This window comes from Felis catus, chromosome X (assembly GCF_018350175.1).
Source record: "Felis catus isolate Fca126 chromosome X, F.catus_Fca126_mat1.0, whole genome shotgun sequence".
Taxonomy (NCBI): Eukaryota; Metazoa; Chordata; class Mammalia; order Carnivora; family Felidae; genus Felis; species Felis catus.
Genome location: NC_058386.1, coordinates 118,254,071 through 118,270,771, shown reverse-complemented (window position 1 = coordinate 118,270,771; position 16,701 = coordinate 118,254,071). Strand labels below are relative to the sequence as shown.

Sequence of the window (16,701 nt, the reverse complement as noted above, 5' to 3'; positions counted from 1 at the left end):
ACTGAGGGAGAAAAAAGATCCAGAGAGGGTTCTAAGGTTTGGTAGTAGAACTAACGAAAGTTTGCAGAAGATGGCACTGATGAACATAGGAACGTGGTGAAAGCGAACAGATTTCCTGGGAAGGGGAGGAAGAGACATTTGGACACACTTGATCTGGATTGAGAGGTAACATGTTCAGGTAGATGTCTCCTGCTGGGCCATTAGAGATACCGCGGACTAAGAAAAATGCAGACCTCCGGTCCTAATAATGGTGACATGACCTCAAACTGTGTTTTCTCTGTTGGGTTTGGGAAGAAAAAAAATTTTTTCTTAATACACTATGAAGGATCTTTCTGTATATATTTATTTTTAAACTTAAATTATGCTTTAAAAATGTCAGAGAACATTAAAGTGTTCCTTTAAGAACCAGGGTAATGCTTTTTGGAGGAGGTATTTGGGCTGTGATTGCTTGGATTTGATTTTAGTGCAGAAGGTAGTATGGGTACCCTCTAATGGCTGGCCAAATAAAAACTTCTACTGCATCAAGGACTTGCAAGTGTTCAGAATTTCCAAGGGCAGAAGACTCTGAGGAAATAAGTAATAGTGAAAATGGAGAGGCTGAAGTTGGTTGATTTATAAATAGCTAACATTGTTCATGTTGTGTTTTGGAACTTAGTAAGAGGGAAAAACCAAGCTCTGGTTCATTTGTGATAAAGGAATCAAGGAGTTGCAGCAGAGGAAACAAACATATCCTGCTTTAAATAACATACAGATATGTCAACCGAAGGGTTTATTTTTTACCCCAGTTTGTAAGTTAAATAAAGTTTTTTAATCTCTTCAGGAGGTCTGTGATTTCTGTTCTCAGATAATCTATCTGAAAAGAAGCTATGTACTAATTGGTTTTAAGTCTCCAGGGACCAAAGAGCGTGACATGGGTCACGTATCGTGTAAAGGAACCTAGCCAATATAATAGCTATTATTCATTGACTAAAGAGATCTAGAAAAAGCTTTGCAGGACAACCTGCCTTGGCCATTTAGGCCAAAAATATCAGACATCATTTCCTCGGCCAAACAAATGTAATTTGACGTTTGCATTTATTTTCCAAAAGCAAAAACAAACAAAAAATAAGTAACTTACAAGTTTAATGGCTAAGATTCAAAACCTCATTTTATACGTGATGAGCGTTCTGCCAATACATAATATTTTCAACGACTCTCTGTGTGAGTTAGGAAAAGTTCATGTTGATAGGTGAGTTTTCAACTTCAAATGACAAAAGGCAAATGGAACTTGACTTGGCTATTGATAAATTGTGTGATTATTTTCTACCACACTGGGAAGGTGTCCAAGGTAATACTGGAAAATCCCCTGAAGGCTGTCATGTTCCTGACTGGAAGCTGTATAATGTTTTTCTGGGTGATACTTTGGTAGATTTTTAATAGTCTTGGTAGGCTGGACTACAGTATTTTGAATAGTTATTTAGTTGTGTATTGTCAGAAATTAAATATTGAAATGTAATGAGCTTAATTATTACAAAGTATCTCTTTCAAGATGATGCAGTAATGGCTAGTGTGGCATTGACTCTTTGAAGCCTGGGCAGACGAGACTATCGAAACTTAACATTTTAACTTAATGTTGAAGCTAGTTGCATTGGCTATGAGAAAGTACATTTCCAACACAGTAAAACCATGGATTGTGAGTAACTTGTTCTGCGAGGGTTCCACAAGACGAGCAAACATTTCTAATAAATTTTAACTTCATAAAGGAGCGATGTCTTGCAATACGAGTCGTACGTGATGCTGGAGTCACGTGATCACAACTGAGCCAATGGTTCTTGAAATCCGCTTTGATGTGCAAGTGTTTGCCTTACAAGCATGTTTCCAGAACGAATTATGCTCGCAAATCAAGGTTTGCTGTGTATGAAAAGTGGTTGCCTTCCTTTGTAGCCCATAGGCAAAGTGTAGGGGAGGAAAACTTTTTCTTTCTTCCCATCTGGGTTCTTTGGCTGCTCTGATAATTAAATTGACATAAAACAGAATAACACGAGGAAAACAATTTAATTTCTCATGTGCAGGAGCCCCAAAGATATGAGGCTGAAATACGTGACCACAGCAGGCAGCTTGTATGTCTTTTTGATTAAGGAAACAGTACATTTGTGAAGAATTGACGAGACAAAGGGGTTCAGGCTTGGGGTAGTAAATTAGTGAAAAGGTAGCATGGTTCTTTATGTAGCCTCCTCAAGCCTCAACTCCCCGTCTCTGGTGATAAGGATGCCTTGTACCCTCCTGATACACGGAGAATACCTTCACATGGGAGATTTATTTCCTGCTTTCAGGGGAGAAGAGGAGGGTCAGAGTGTCCTTCTTGCACTGGGTGTTTCTCGAGTAACTTTAATTCAAAATGAGGCCAGCTGCCTCTGCCGAGGTGTTTCGGTCTCTGAAGAGCGTGCTCCCAGGGATGTCAGCTCAGCTGGTTGGAGGTCAGTTGTACGTTTCTGCGATCCCAGGATTCTCCAAAATAGTCTTTGGAGAGGAAACCTGACCCGAGACACGGGTGGTAGTGTAGCCCTCCATTCGTTCTCCGTTCCTCCTCCTGGTGACGTAGCCAGGGGTAGCGTGGGAATCTAGGGGATATGAAAGTTAAATCGATGTGAGTAAAATTACCTGTTAGCTGATGCCTCTCTCTGTCTGGCCACCAGTGCTACTGCGATGAGGGTCCACAGATTGAAAAGGACCTGGTGGCAAAGGAAGCCATGCCAAACCTTTTTCTTGGGGCTGCGCCCCCCCAAAGCAGAAAGGTGAATTGCAATCAGACCTCTTTCCGACACCTTAAGACACAAACTTGGTGTAAATTCTAACACTCCTCGGAGCATGCATTATTTCTTTCCTCTCTAATATTTATTGAAACATACTACTGCTTGTTCTATTCTTCCATGTAGTTCTAGAATAAGTCCCTGCAACTTCATTTGACCCTTATACCACTATGCTGTTTTTTTTCCACTTTCACTAATTACTATTAGTGAAGAGCCCTTTTGATGTTTTGTATTAGGAAAAAAATCTGTGTCATAAAAAGATATCTGTTAGAAGTAAGCTTCACAGAGCAAAGATTTTGTATCTATCCTGATCACTAATATATCCACGGTATCTGGCACTTAATACTTTGAATGAATAAACGAGAGAATGAATGAATGAATGAATGAATGAAAGTTATATGTTTAAAATATGAATGAAATGACAAGTCACATAGGAATGAATATCTTAACAACAAAGCAATTTCTCGAGGAAATCTTACTGTCATTCACCAAGATTAATCTTGCCACTTGATGTAAATTCTCTACGGTTTACAAATTAGTAGTAGCTCCTCATATCCTAAAGATTCTCCTTTCAGGAAATCCATCATTACTATCATTTCAATAGCCCGTAGCAAAAATTTGGGTTTGCGACTTTTATTCTCAGTGCTATATAACGGGATCTGCAGCCAGTGCGGTTTAAATTTTGAATACATCAGTATTCTCTTTGATTAAGCAAAGGTGGCTGCATCAGGAATTCTCTGGTGGATCCACTCATTGTAGTCAGGGAGAGCCATTGCCCTGGAAGATAGTCTCTTACGTAACAGTAGCCAATCATCTTTCTCCCTAGTGTGAATTCTTACGTCTCTCACCTTATGGACCACGCAGCCCGCCTGTTAATGCTTGGTATATATTGGTCATATTTCCTACTTAAAAGTCGAATTACGTTTGATTGTGAATTCACTAGGTAAACAATGTGCAGCTACATAATGAAACGAAATTCAAACTGGAAAAGGTCTCAAAGTATTGCAGCGTTTCCCCCACTTCTCGGAACCTTTAACACATGGCTCACTTCTTTTGTTTCAGTATCTTCCTGCCAATTTTCACAAAATGTCTTTCCTCCTTGTACATTTGAATTAAGAGTAAGATGGCAAGCAGCATGAAGAATGTATTAGAAATTGCTTCCATTCCATAATCTGATAAAATCAAACCTACTTCTTGCCTTACACTCTATTACTGACACTAATAGAGATACAGATATAGATATAGATCTAAACATAGACATAGATATAGATATTAAGAATTCTAACATGTCTCTATTATCACTCCAATTTTGTTTTCTCATGAATATAATTTATTGTCAAATTGGCTTACATACGACATCCAGTGCTCATCCCAACAAGTGCCCTCCTCAGTGCCCATCACCCACTTTCCCCTCTCCTGCAGCCACCTCCCCCCACCCCACCACCCTCAGTTTGTTCTCCGTATTTAAGAGTCTCTTGTGCTTTGCTTCCCTCCCTCTCTGTTTGTAAGTATTTTTTGCCCCTTCCCTTCCTCCATGGTCTTCTGTTCAGTTTCTCAAGTTCTACATATGAATGAAACCATGGTATCTGTCTTTCTCTGCCTGACTTATTTCACTCAGCATAATACCTTCCGGTTCCATCCACGTTGCTGCAAATGGCCAGATTTCATTCTTTCTCATTGCTGCCACTCCAGTTTTGTAGCTTATGACAACATATATGGAATTCAGTGCCCTATTCGTTAAGAACTAATGCTCGCAAGAGGAGTAATAATTGTTAAATTAAATATTTAGCCTGTAATTGAAGATAAACCATATTACGCGAGTTGTGTACATAGTTTCATAATTTGCTCCATCGCCACAGTCTCTTTAAATTCAGTCTTTGGGGCGCCTGGGTGGCGCAGTCGGTTAAGCATCCGACTTCAACCAGGTCACGATCTCGCGGTCCGTGAGTTCGAGCCCCGCGTCAGGCTCTGGGCTGATGGCTCGGAGCCTGGAGCCTGTTTCAGATTCTGTGTCTCCCTCTCTCTCTGCCCCTCCCCCGTTCATGTTCTGTCTCTCTCTGTCCCAAAAATAAATAAACGTTGAAAAAAAAAATTTAAATTCAGTCTTTAAATTCTTGTAATCCTCCACACTTCTTCAAGAAGAGAGCTACCACCAGAGGTAAGTACAGAGTCAGGGCTAGGTGCGGATCAGATTCCTCACTGTGTCCCATTGTCTGCATGGCGAGACGAGACGTGCCAAACCATCTTCCTGTGAATTGTCTTCCTTCCCTTTGAAGCCCCGCAGCCCCACCCCTGTTGGCTTAGCTCAGAATGGCGTATAAGCCTCAGTTGCCTGTCATTGAACCTCTCACGTTTACACGAAGCTCCTGTGAGTATGAAATTCAATTTTTTCTCCTGTTAATCCGTGTTACGTCAATTAACTTATTAGACCAGCCAAGGAGCCTAGAAGGGAAGAAGGGGAAACTTCTCCCCCTTACTTATATAATCTTTTCTATGTGATCAACAGTAATCTGTGTATAATTTAACCTCTGTATGCGTTTGGCATATTCTTCACTCTTATCTCTGTCCTCAGGAAAATGATGTCGGGCCTGGTATGAATGTTGGAATGAAAATATTATTAGCACTTTTTAAAAATAATTTCCCCGTCTCTAGTGGGATTTTCTCTAAGTATGAATGTGGACCAAAGCCTCCCCAGTATGCGTTTTGAAACTCCATAATACTGACATTCAAAAATTATCCCAAGAAGATAATCCCCCCACTCCCTAAGAAAAACATCCACAAAAATGCTCATTACAACCGTGTTTATAAATGCTTAAAAAGGGGACCAACACAAGTGTCCAGTTACAGAATCCAAAAGATAACATTACACCTGTGCTGTGGAATACACTGTAGCCATTACAATGAAAATTATGACTATTACATAGTTACCTGAAAAGAAATAAAGATATTAGGTAAGGTGTCAAAAGCCGAGTGCAAATACGTATCTGTGTTATGATTCCAAGTATGTCAAAGCAAGAAGTGTGTACACACGGGAACTGGGATCAGGAATTTTTATTTTAAAAATGTTTTTGCTGTTACTGTTATGAGAGTGTTTTATCTTTCAATGTATTTTGAAGTTTCCATACAGCCAGCCACATTTCCCCTAACCAAGTGCTGGTGATACTAGACCGTAATTAATGCACTGTTTTATCCTGTTTAGCCTCTGGTGTTCGACTCAGGCAGCGTGCATGGGTTGCTAGGTTTTATGGCTCAGTAATGACAGAACAGTTTCTTAAAGTCCAAGTGACCTCCAGAGAGCTAAGAGATGTGTTGAGATTCTCTGCTATTAAAGAATAAATAATGCAACCTGTTCTTTCAGCAGGGGGACGGATTTGGGTAACTCAAACATGTAAAAGAATGATCTAACACTCTGTGAGATCATGGCCTGAGCCGAAGTCAGATGCTCAGCCGATTGAGCCACCCAGGTGCCCTGCGACTTAATGTTTGTGACTTTCTATCCTCTGTCACTGGCTTATTCTAAATCTAGCTCACAGACAAGTAGTATCAACTGTTCCCACACTACAGCTCCATACCCAGGGAGAGAGAACTTTATGAATCCGTTTATCGGCATGCTTTTAGAAAATTACCTAGAAAATAGCATGCCGCTGTATGTGCTAGGCAGAAGAATGGCCTTAGAAAGATGTCCACATCCTAATGCAAGAAACCCGTACCTATGTTATCTCACATGACACGAGGGACTTGGCAGATGTGATTAAGCTAAGCATCCTGGTGTGGGAACACTGTCCTGGATGATTGGGGTAAGACGAATATACAAAAACGTCCTTATAAAAGGAAGGCAAGAAGGTCTCAGAAGGAGATGTAAGAATACAAACCAAGGTCAGAGGAGAGTTTTGAAGATGCTATGCGGCCAGCTTTGAAGAAGGAAAAAGGGGCCATGAGAAAAGGAATGTAGATGAGTTCTAGAAGGTGAACAAAGCAAGGAAATGAATTCTTCCCTGGAGTTTCCAGAACGAATGCAACAAGTTGACTTTAGCCCAGTGAGACCCATTTCAGACTTTCTGACTTCCGGAACTGTAAGGGAATACACTTGTGTGTCTTAAGCCACTAAGTTTGTGATAATTTGTTACAGCAGCAATAGTAATGTAAAACAATGTGTTTCCTGATGTGTTCCTGAAAGGCTCATGCAAATCTAAGGTTTAAAAAAATTTTTTTAATTCTAGTATAGTTGACATAAAATATTACATTAGTTTCAGGTATAGAACGTAGTGATTCAACTTCTTTCTATGTTATGCTGTGCTCACCACAAATGTGCTCACCACCATCTGTGGCCATACAATGCTATTATGATGCCGTTGGCTACATTCCCTACTGTACCTCCTACCCCCTTATTTCTTCCATAACCGGAAGCTGCACCCTCCTCTTGCCTTACCCCATTTTGCCCATCCTTCCACACCCCCTTCCCTCTGGCAACCATCAGCTTGTTCTCTGTGTTTTTAGATCTGCAAATCTAAGTTTTGAAGCTCATAGAATACCTACTTTTTTAAACATGGTGAGGAAATTCACTATTTCAGGGAAATTCACTATTTCCATGTTGCAAGGAAGGTCAAGGAATGAATCCAATTTTGAAGCAAAGAATTCCTTTCCCATTGTAAAAACCCATCCAATACTAATATGATTTGTACACTTACATTGTTCTTTGCCACATCCTTCTAACACAGAAAGTGTTAGAAAACATCCCCGGATAAAGCAACAGATGTTGCCTTGTCACAACAGAAAAGCATGAGATTCTGGACTTTTAAGCCTAGAATGTGGGTCAAATATTTCATAACTTCAGCGGTCGCTGGCATGTTGGTAGTGGTGGCTGTTGTGTGTGTGTTTCTTGTGTTTCCCCTTCGTAAGGAAATCTTATCCCCTGTGTACAGCAAGACTTGCCTAGATTTACCTCTAGATCTTGAAGCTTGCCTCTGGCAGTGAAATTCTTAAGAATCAGGCAAATCACAGAATGAGATGGGGCTCACATATGAATCAGTGTCATTTAAGAACTCACTCACCGAACACGGGAGCAGAAGTGCTGATTAGGAAGCCTGGCAGTTAGAATCTCAAACTCCTTTTTTCAGTGTAGCCTGGGGACATTTTCAACGGTGACCTCGCCCATTATTGTCTAAGGAAACAAAATAATTTTTCCGAAGCTCCAGGCTGCTACCCTACAGTATAGCAATTTACCTAACACTTGATCTTCTAGTATCGCAGAGGATGCACAGCGTATCTCACGATTCTTCGTAATTCCTTCGACTTCGTTGGCAAGTAAGGAACTCTGGGCTGTTTGAGGAGTGTATGCTGGGTGCCAGGCCAGGGATCTAGAGTAGGGACAAGGATTGTTGGGCACTGACCTCATGTTGATCTGAGTGTATACAGGTTGTTTGGCAATTTGGGAGCATGACTTAGAGGTACACATTGAGGTGACAGTAGAAACAGATTCTAACTATGGTTATAGTCTTACATTCTTTCTTATTTTTAAGTTGTCATTTTCTTAGTTTAATCTTTATACTTTGTATCAAGTTTATTGCATTACAATCTGTATAGAATAAAATGTACCCATTTCAAAGGTGCAGTTTAACAAGTTTTGGCAAATATATGGCCATGTAACCATCATCGTAATCAAGGTATAAAATATTTCCATGACCCCAGAAAGTTTTACCCAGCCCCTTTGAAATCAATTATTCCTTCCCAACAGTGTTTGAGACCTACAATCTTCTTTTTGTCACTGTAGATTAGATTTAACTTCCAAAATGTCATATAAATGAAATCAGACAGTATGGGTTACTTGTATCTGATTTCTTTTGTTCACCTTTGAGATTTATCCATGTTGCATGTGAATTGATAGTTCATTGCCTTTTATTGCTGAGTACTATTCCACTGCATGGATGGACCAAAGTTTGTTTATTCTTTGGCCAGTTGAAGGACACTGGGGATCTTTCCAGATTTTGCCTATTGTGAATAATGCTACTATGAACATTCATGCACAGGTTTTTGTGTAAATGTGTTTTAATTTCTCTTGGGTACATGCTTATGAGTGGAATTATTGAGTCATATGGTAAGTGTATGTTTAACTTTGTAAGAAACTGCCAAATTGTTTTCCAAAGTATACGTACCATTTTACGGTTTCACCAGAAGTCACAAGAATTCCAATTTATTCCATATTTTCACCAATACTTGGTATTATCATTCTTGTTAATTTTAGCCATTCTAGTATAAATGTACTGATGTCTTTGTGGTTTTGATTGGCATTCCTTTTTGAATATCGTTTCGTGTTCTCTTTGGCCACCTACAGATCTTCTTTGTGAAGATTGTGCAAATTTTTGTGTGGCTTTTATTTATTTATTTACTTATTTATTTATTTTAGTGTTTACTTATTTCTGAGAGAGAGCACGCGAGCAGGGGAGGGGCAGAGAGAGGGGGCGACAGAGGATCTGAAGCAGGCTCTGTGTTGACAGCAGACAGCCCGATGCAGGGCTTGAACTCACAAACCGTGAGATCATGACCTGAGCAAACTCGGATTCTCGACCGACTGAGCTACCCGGGTGCCCCAATTTTTGTGTGGTTTTTAATTGGGTTATTTACCTTTTCATTGTTCAGTTATAGATGTAGTTTTATATATTCTGGATAACAATCTTTATTAGATACATGTAAATACTTTTTCCCAGTCTTTTCGCTTTTCTTAATGATGAGGAAAGGCTGATCTACTTAGGTATTTGTCAGTTACAGACATGTCTAAGTGAAGGGATCAGTGTTGCTTTTCAACGTGTATATATGACAAAATACTCAAAAAGTTTACGATTTTTATATTTTAGAGAATTACTTCTAATTGGGTGACATTTTCAGGAACTCATGAAAATAGTCAGGAACACAAAGGGAATAGTCATATTTTCAGCTTGACATAATGAACAGCATCTTCCTTGTTAAAATCCTCCTTGCAAGAGTATAGAAACAAAGATCTATACCTCAAGTACCCTCCTGATGCAATTATTTATTATACTGTTTGTTGAGATTTTTCAATTAAAAAGTTATGTTGATTTCATATTTTAAGTATGGAAGTTTTTGTGTTAGGGGAGTCAGAATTCTGTGCATTAACATAATTCAAAAATATAGATTATCAAAGAGCTATTTCAGTTACTTAACATTTGAAATGTTAGATTATGTTAATAATGGGTTTTTTAACACATGGTTTCTGAGTACCTATATAAAAAAGAAGTATTGCACAGTTAGATGCATTTCCACCAGTAAATCCATGCAGACCTTGGAAACAATTAACTCCTAACAGCACCAACTACAGGACCTATGGAATTCATGGAAAGGACCAGTCAATGAGACAAAATAATAAAAAGTAGCCTAGTTAAGACACATCAGGTTAAAAGTTTATTCAAAAAGGTAAACATTTACAAAATCAGATACACATCTATACAATCACTTTGCCTTCAAGTGTCAGACTGCCCTCAGACTTTTCCTCTGTAGTACTAAGTTTAAGGAAACAACAGTTTGTTATCTTACATTTTAAGGCACTTGGCAAACTATAACAGATATGGAGTTTGCTACCCTTGAGAGTACATCTTGATCTGGCTTGTAGGGTTAAGTGAAAAATGCAAGGTTGGCCTTTTGGGGGCAAGCTAACATTGAGAAGTTTCTTGCCACGTTATGTAAGAGAGGGCCAAGGGGCAGGGAAAGGATGATTGAGCATCATGCACTAATCTGGGCCTGTAGAAGTTTGGGTGCTAAATTTTCCAACACTTCTTAAATATGCACCCAACATGAAAGCACCCAAATACATAAAGCAGCTAATAACAAACATAAAGGAAAAGATAGTGATACCGTAATGGTAAGGGACCTTAAAATCTCACTTCCATCAATGGCTGGATCATCCAAACAGAAAAGCAACAAGGAAACAGTGACTACAAATGACTTATTGGACCAGATGGCTCTAACAGGTATATTCAGAATGTTCCATCCAAAAACAGCAGATTATACATTCTTCTCAAGTGCACATGAAACATTCTCTACAATAGGTCACATATTAGGCCACAAAAGAACTCTCAACAAATTCAAAAAGATTGAAGTCATACTGTGCATTTTTTAAAACTGCAACACTATGAAACTAGAAATCAACCATAAGAGGGGCACCTGGGTGGCTCAGTTGGTCAAGAGTCTGACTTCAGCTCAGGTCATGATCTCACAGTTCGTGAGTGAGGCCCGCATCGGGCTCTGTGCTGACATGGCAGAGCCTGCTTGGGATTCTTTCTCTCTCACTCTCTCTCTGCCCCTACCCTACACACTAGCTCTCTAAATAAATAAGTAAATGTAAAAATATATATATTTAAAAAAAGAAGGGATCAACCATAAGAAAACATCTGGAAAGAACACAAATACGTGAAGGTAAAACAACATGCTACTAAACAATGAGTGGACCAACCAAGAAATCAAAGAAGAAATCAAAAAACCCATGGAGACAAACAAAAATGAAAACAGAATGATACAAAACCTTTGGGATGCAGCAAAAGAGGTTCTAAGAGGGAAGTTTACAGCAATCCAGGTCTATCTCAAGAAGCAAGAAAAATCTCAAATAAACAACCTGTCCTTACACCTAAAGGAGCTAGAAAAAGAAAAATGAACAAAACCCAAAACCTGTAGGAGGAAGGAAATAATAAAGATTAGAGCAGAAATAAAATAGAAAATAAAAAAAGCAATTGAACAAATCAATGAAACCAGGAGTTGGTTCTTTGAAAAGATCAGCAAAATTGATAAACTTTTAACAAGACTCAGAGAGAGAGAGAGAGAGAGAGAGAGAGAGAGAGAGAGAGAGAGAGAAAGAGAGAAAGATTCAAATAAAGAAAATCAGAAATGAAGGATGAAGGGCACCTGGGTGGCTCAGCTAAGCATCAGACTTCAGCTCATGCCATGATCTCACTGTTTGGGGGTTTGAACCCCACACCAGAGCATGCTATGGATGCTTTGTCTCCCTCTATCTCTGCCCCTTCCCCCCCTCAAATATAAATAAACATTGAAAAAAAAAAAGAAATGAAGGAAGAGAAATACACACACACACACACACACACACACGAGATAGAACACACAGAGGAAACACAATAACAACAAAAGTAAAGTAAAATAAATAAGCAAAAGGAGACCAAATCTGTTTGACATGACAACAAAAATAAATGGTTTAAAATTCCGTTTCAGACACTGTTGTTGACCTGCCTAACATCATTTTCTTTGTTTCTCGCAAACACAATTCGTCTGCCATACGGAGCTAGAAAATGCATGAAGCTCTCTCTGATGGAACTCCTGGACAATGAGACATAAGTAGAAATGCAATGACTTTTTTAAAAATCAATTATGTGCTCTACACAAGAGATAGACCTAAAACAAAATGACACTAATAGGTTGAACATAGAATTCAAAAACAAAACCAAAGTGTATATAAGTCATATCCCACTAAGGTTATACTATTAGAGAAAATATTAGGACATTTCCAGTATCTTGTCCTGTGTTATTTTCTTATTGTGGCCTTCAATAAGGTCTTGTGGATGAGAGAGAGAAATGTAGGCTGGGGGTGCCCGGCTGGCTCAGTTGGTGGAGCACGTGACTCTTGATCTTGGGCATCATGAGTCCGAGCCCCATGTTAGGTATAGAGATTACTTAAATTTTAGAAAAACTCTAAGAAAAAGAAATTTAACCCGAAAGTGACCTATTTGAAAGCAGAGTGACAGGAAGACATGGCCTCCCGAAGACAGTTTTAAGAGAATAGGCTGGACGTTTGTAGGAGTTCAGCATTGCAGTGCAAGTAAAGTTCAGTCTGAAGCACGTCTACTGGGATCCGAACAAAAAGAGGGAGAAAGACAGTAATAGGTAATGACTTCTCTGTTCCCAATACCTGGCTCCTAGTTCGATTAAACTACCGAGGGCTAGAGCAATAATCCAGACAAGCTTTGACGGAGGAAAGGAGAGAAAAGACGTGTGAAACCACACGTAGTGCAGGGCATCACCTATGATTTATTTTTTACCTGAATTTGCCCAAGTTTTTTACCTGAATCTAATTGGCCACAAAGATTTACCTTCCAGTTTAGAATACAGGAACAATTTCTATGCTACCAAGAGGAAACAAGCGCATAAATTCCAAATGTGGGAGATTATCCAAAGTAAATGGTCTGATTTCTTGAAAAGTCAATGTCATAAAAAAGTCAATATTGTGGACTAAGTGAGACAAAAGGTACATAACAACCAAATGCAATGAGTAAAGCTTGATTGGATTCTGCTTTGGAAGAATACATAAAAACTAGGGTCCAGTAGTGAAATTTCCTAAAGGAATTCTATGTTAGAAGAGATGCAGAAATTATTGATTTTCTTAGGGTGATAATGGTGTTGTGCTATCTTGGAAAATGTTTTTAATTTTAGAAGAGGCATGCTGAAATTTTAGAGACGAAGAGTCATGACTCTTGGGACTTGATTCCAAACGGTTCAAAGAAAAAAGCACACATATACACAAATATCCACTCACGCGTGTGCGTATCTAGATAAATCCAACGTGGCAAAAATGTTGCTAACTATTGTAAATGTATGGCAAGTTATGGGACTCATTACTCCAGCAGCCGCTGCCTGGTTAAAAATGTGGGCTTTGTTGTGAAAGCCACTGGTGGTTTTATAATATTCAGCATCACGACATTCCGGAATTATAAATCGAAATTCAGTGTTATTTTGAAGGGAAGAGAAAGCAACTAAGTTGCATAACACTCTGTTGAAGGGTAAGGGAGACAACACTGGATAAGGAAAGGACAGGACTAGAGAGTTAAAACCAGGGGCTAGAATGTCACAAACATGGCCTTCCATCACACATGCCCCTGTGGCTTAGAAAAGTGAACCAAGTTTACGTTTTTATTTTTGTTTCGTTGTGGTTTTGTGTTTGCTGACATTCATCTGCTTTCCTTGTCCATTTTTAACTGCAGGAAACGGACACCTGAATATCTCACAGCCGTTGTACTTCTATCCTAGAGGATATGGGCCTGTTCCCAAACTGGCAACCGTTAGCACAGCTCTCCCTGGTCTGCTAGACAGTGCACAAAGTTACTAAAGCCTGTTTCTTGTTTATTGCACAGAAGGGCCATCCATCACCCAAAGCACATCCAAACATACAATTGGAACTTGAAGAAAGAGATGTTTGGCTAACTGTATCTTATACCGATAATATCCATGCAAGTGAAATGCCCCGTTTCCTGGATGGATATGCATTTATTTTGCTACTCCTAAAGTGATTGATATATGGATGACTTTTAAGGAGTAAATTTTAGTGCCTGTCTATAAAATATATCTTCTGAAAATACAAATTTATTATCACAGGCCCTGATCTCTGTTCTGTTACAGCTAAAAGTAGAATCTGCTATTCTCCAATTTTGGTCTCCATCAAGTTTCGGTTCCCAGTGTGAAAGTTTCTGTACAATCAGTCTTCTTTTCTCTTAAGTTCTTTCAAATTAAAAGTCACTCGTGTGTGTGTGTGTGTGTGTGTGTGTGTGTGTGTGTGTGTAGGGGGGAGAGAAAAAACGAAAGAGCAAGAGAAGAGTGCGCAGATAATTTTTATGTTTGTCATTCATTGAGACACAGTTTATCAAAAGCGTTGGGAGATACAGGTTAGTTTGTCTGTTCAGTCATTGATTTATTCATTCATTTGTTCATTTGTTCACCCTTTTGTTTATTTATTAGACATTTGATGCATTCGTTAAATATTTTTTGAGTATCCATTCTGTGGCAGGCCCACCCTGGGAACATAGAAATGGATAAGACGAGCTTCTCCATTGTGAGAAATTCCTAATCGAGTAGAGAAGACAGCAAAGTCCAGAGATTTCCATGGGCTGCTCAGGTATAAGAGAGAAATAGTTCCCAATTCATCCTTGGAGGCCAGAGGGGTGGGTTCTCTATGTGCCATTTTCTGGATCTCACTTCCCTTCTTTGTATCTCAGTTCCTGTGGGTCTACAGTGGGGGAAATGTTTTAATTGTGGGGGACTGTGGTGAAAATTTAGAGATAATCAGTGAAAGTAATCTAGAAATTTTGAAAGGCCCGGGCATGTGGAGAACTTTTTACCGTCATCGTGGTTGTGTCCTTGTGAACGGAAAGGTTGGGGGACAGTTCCATCCATTATCAACCACTCTCCTCACTTGACTTGAAACCAAAGAATTAGGGTCAAAAGTAGAATATTTGCGGGGCGCCTGGGTGGCGCAGTCGGTTAAGCGTCCGACTTCAGCCAGGTCACGATCTCATGGTCCGTGAGTTCGAGCCCCGCGTCGGGCTCTGGGCTGATGGCTCAGAGCCTGGAGCCTGTTTCCGACTCTGTGTCTCCCTCTCTCTCTGCCCCTCCCCCGTTCATGCTCTGTCTCTCTCTGTCCCAAAAATAAATAAACGTTGAAAAAAAAAATTAAAAAAAAAAAGTAGAATATTTGGATGAATGAGGTACAAAACTTGTGCTTGCTACAGGACAGTTTGAATCCAGGTACTCTCTTGGACATTCCAAATGATGGCTTTCCATAATAACAGGTTATTTAGATGGGGGGCCTGTTCTGAGAAGAGAGCCATCACCACAGATAATTTTGTTTTACGTCAGAAAGACCTCTCTGGGGGCACCTGGGTGGCTCAATCAGTTAAGCATTGGACTTCAGCCCATGTCACGATCTCACGGGGTTCATGAGTTTGAGCCCCCCCATCTGCTCTGTGCTGACAGCTCCGAGCCTGGAGCCCACTTTGGGTTCTGGGTCTCCTATGCTCTCTGCCCCTCCCCCCACTCATGCTCTGTCTCTCTCTGTCTCTGTCTCTCTCTCTCAAAAGTAAAGATCAAACAAAAATTAAAAATAAATACATAAATAAATATTTTTTAAAAATAAAGATGAAGAAAGCCCTCCCCTTGGAGCCTGGCAAAGATTTATTTACCGAACATTCTCTCTACCTTCTTCTTAGCTCAATACTGCATAGAAGCCTCAAATGCCAGACTGTCAGTGGGTCTCATATCTTTGGAGCATATGAAAATTCATTAAATATGTTTTTTCTTGTTAATCTCTCTTTTATTACAGGGGACGTCTAGCCAAGAACTTCGAAGGAAATTTATCTGTTTACCCTACAGTTCTGTGAGCCAGCCGGGAGATACCGAAACACCGTACTCACTGTGCAGCCTGCAGACAAGATTCTAGAAAACTGACAGAAGCCAGCAGAAGGTAAGAATTCTTACCAAAGTCTGCTCTCCTGGATTTCTTTCTATGCCCAGGAGAGAGGAAGGGAAAAAGTTTTTGTCCCTTCTTTTTCTACATTTAGATGAGCAGGAGAAAAGATTTGTGGAATTCGTTCTTTGGGTATAGCAACTTTCATAAAGATTCGTTACTGAGTACTGCTGTTTTCTATTGATCCTCTTACTCCCACAGATGGTTTTATATAGATATAGATATAGATATAGATATAGATATAGATATAGATATAGATATAGATATATAGATATATAGATATATAGATATATAGATATATAGATATTTGCCTGTCTTTTGTGTTTGTCTTAAGAAGGAAAACCATGAGGTTTTCCTTTTGTCTTGTTCAATGTTCTGAGAGCTTGGCACTGTGAGCAGTAAGAATATTCTCTGTAGCCTCTACCGTCTGAAAGGTGCATATATGTGAGAGCATCTGGTGGCCGGTCAACTAGAATTTTGACACACGATGTCACAAGCCAGTGTTCTTTTTGTCCGGCTGTGCCAGCTCTCAGGGGAGTTTGTCATAAGGGGACCCAGTGCGTGAAGGGATTTCGTCATCTCAATCTCTGTTGTCTTGTTAGTACTGGAAAGGTCCCATTCTAGGAGTGGCTGCCCCATGTCACAGATTGGCAGGGCCATGAT

At 39.6% G+C, this 16,701-nt stretch overlaps 1 long non-coding RNA gene across 1 annotated transcript in view; it reads left to right on the top strand.

Moving 5' to 3' along the window:
- LOC123383346 overlaps positions 1 to 16,701 on the top strand; it is a 425,625-nt gene that overhangs the window by 396,219 nt on the left and 12,705 nt on the right. Inside the window, exon 3 of the long non-coding RNA XR_006592951.1 lies at positions 15,895 to 16,035. This is a non-coding gene — a long non-coding RNA (uncharacterized LOC123383346). The remainder of the gene's footprint in view (positions 1 to 15,894; positions 16,036 to 16,701) is intronic.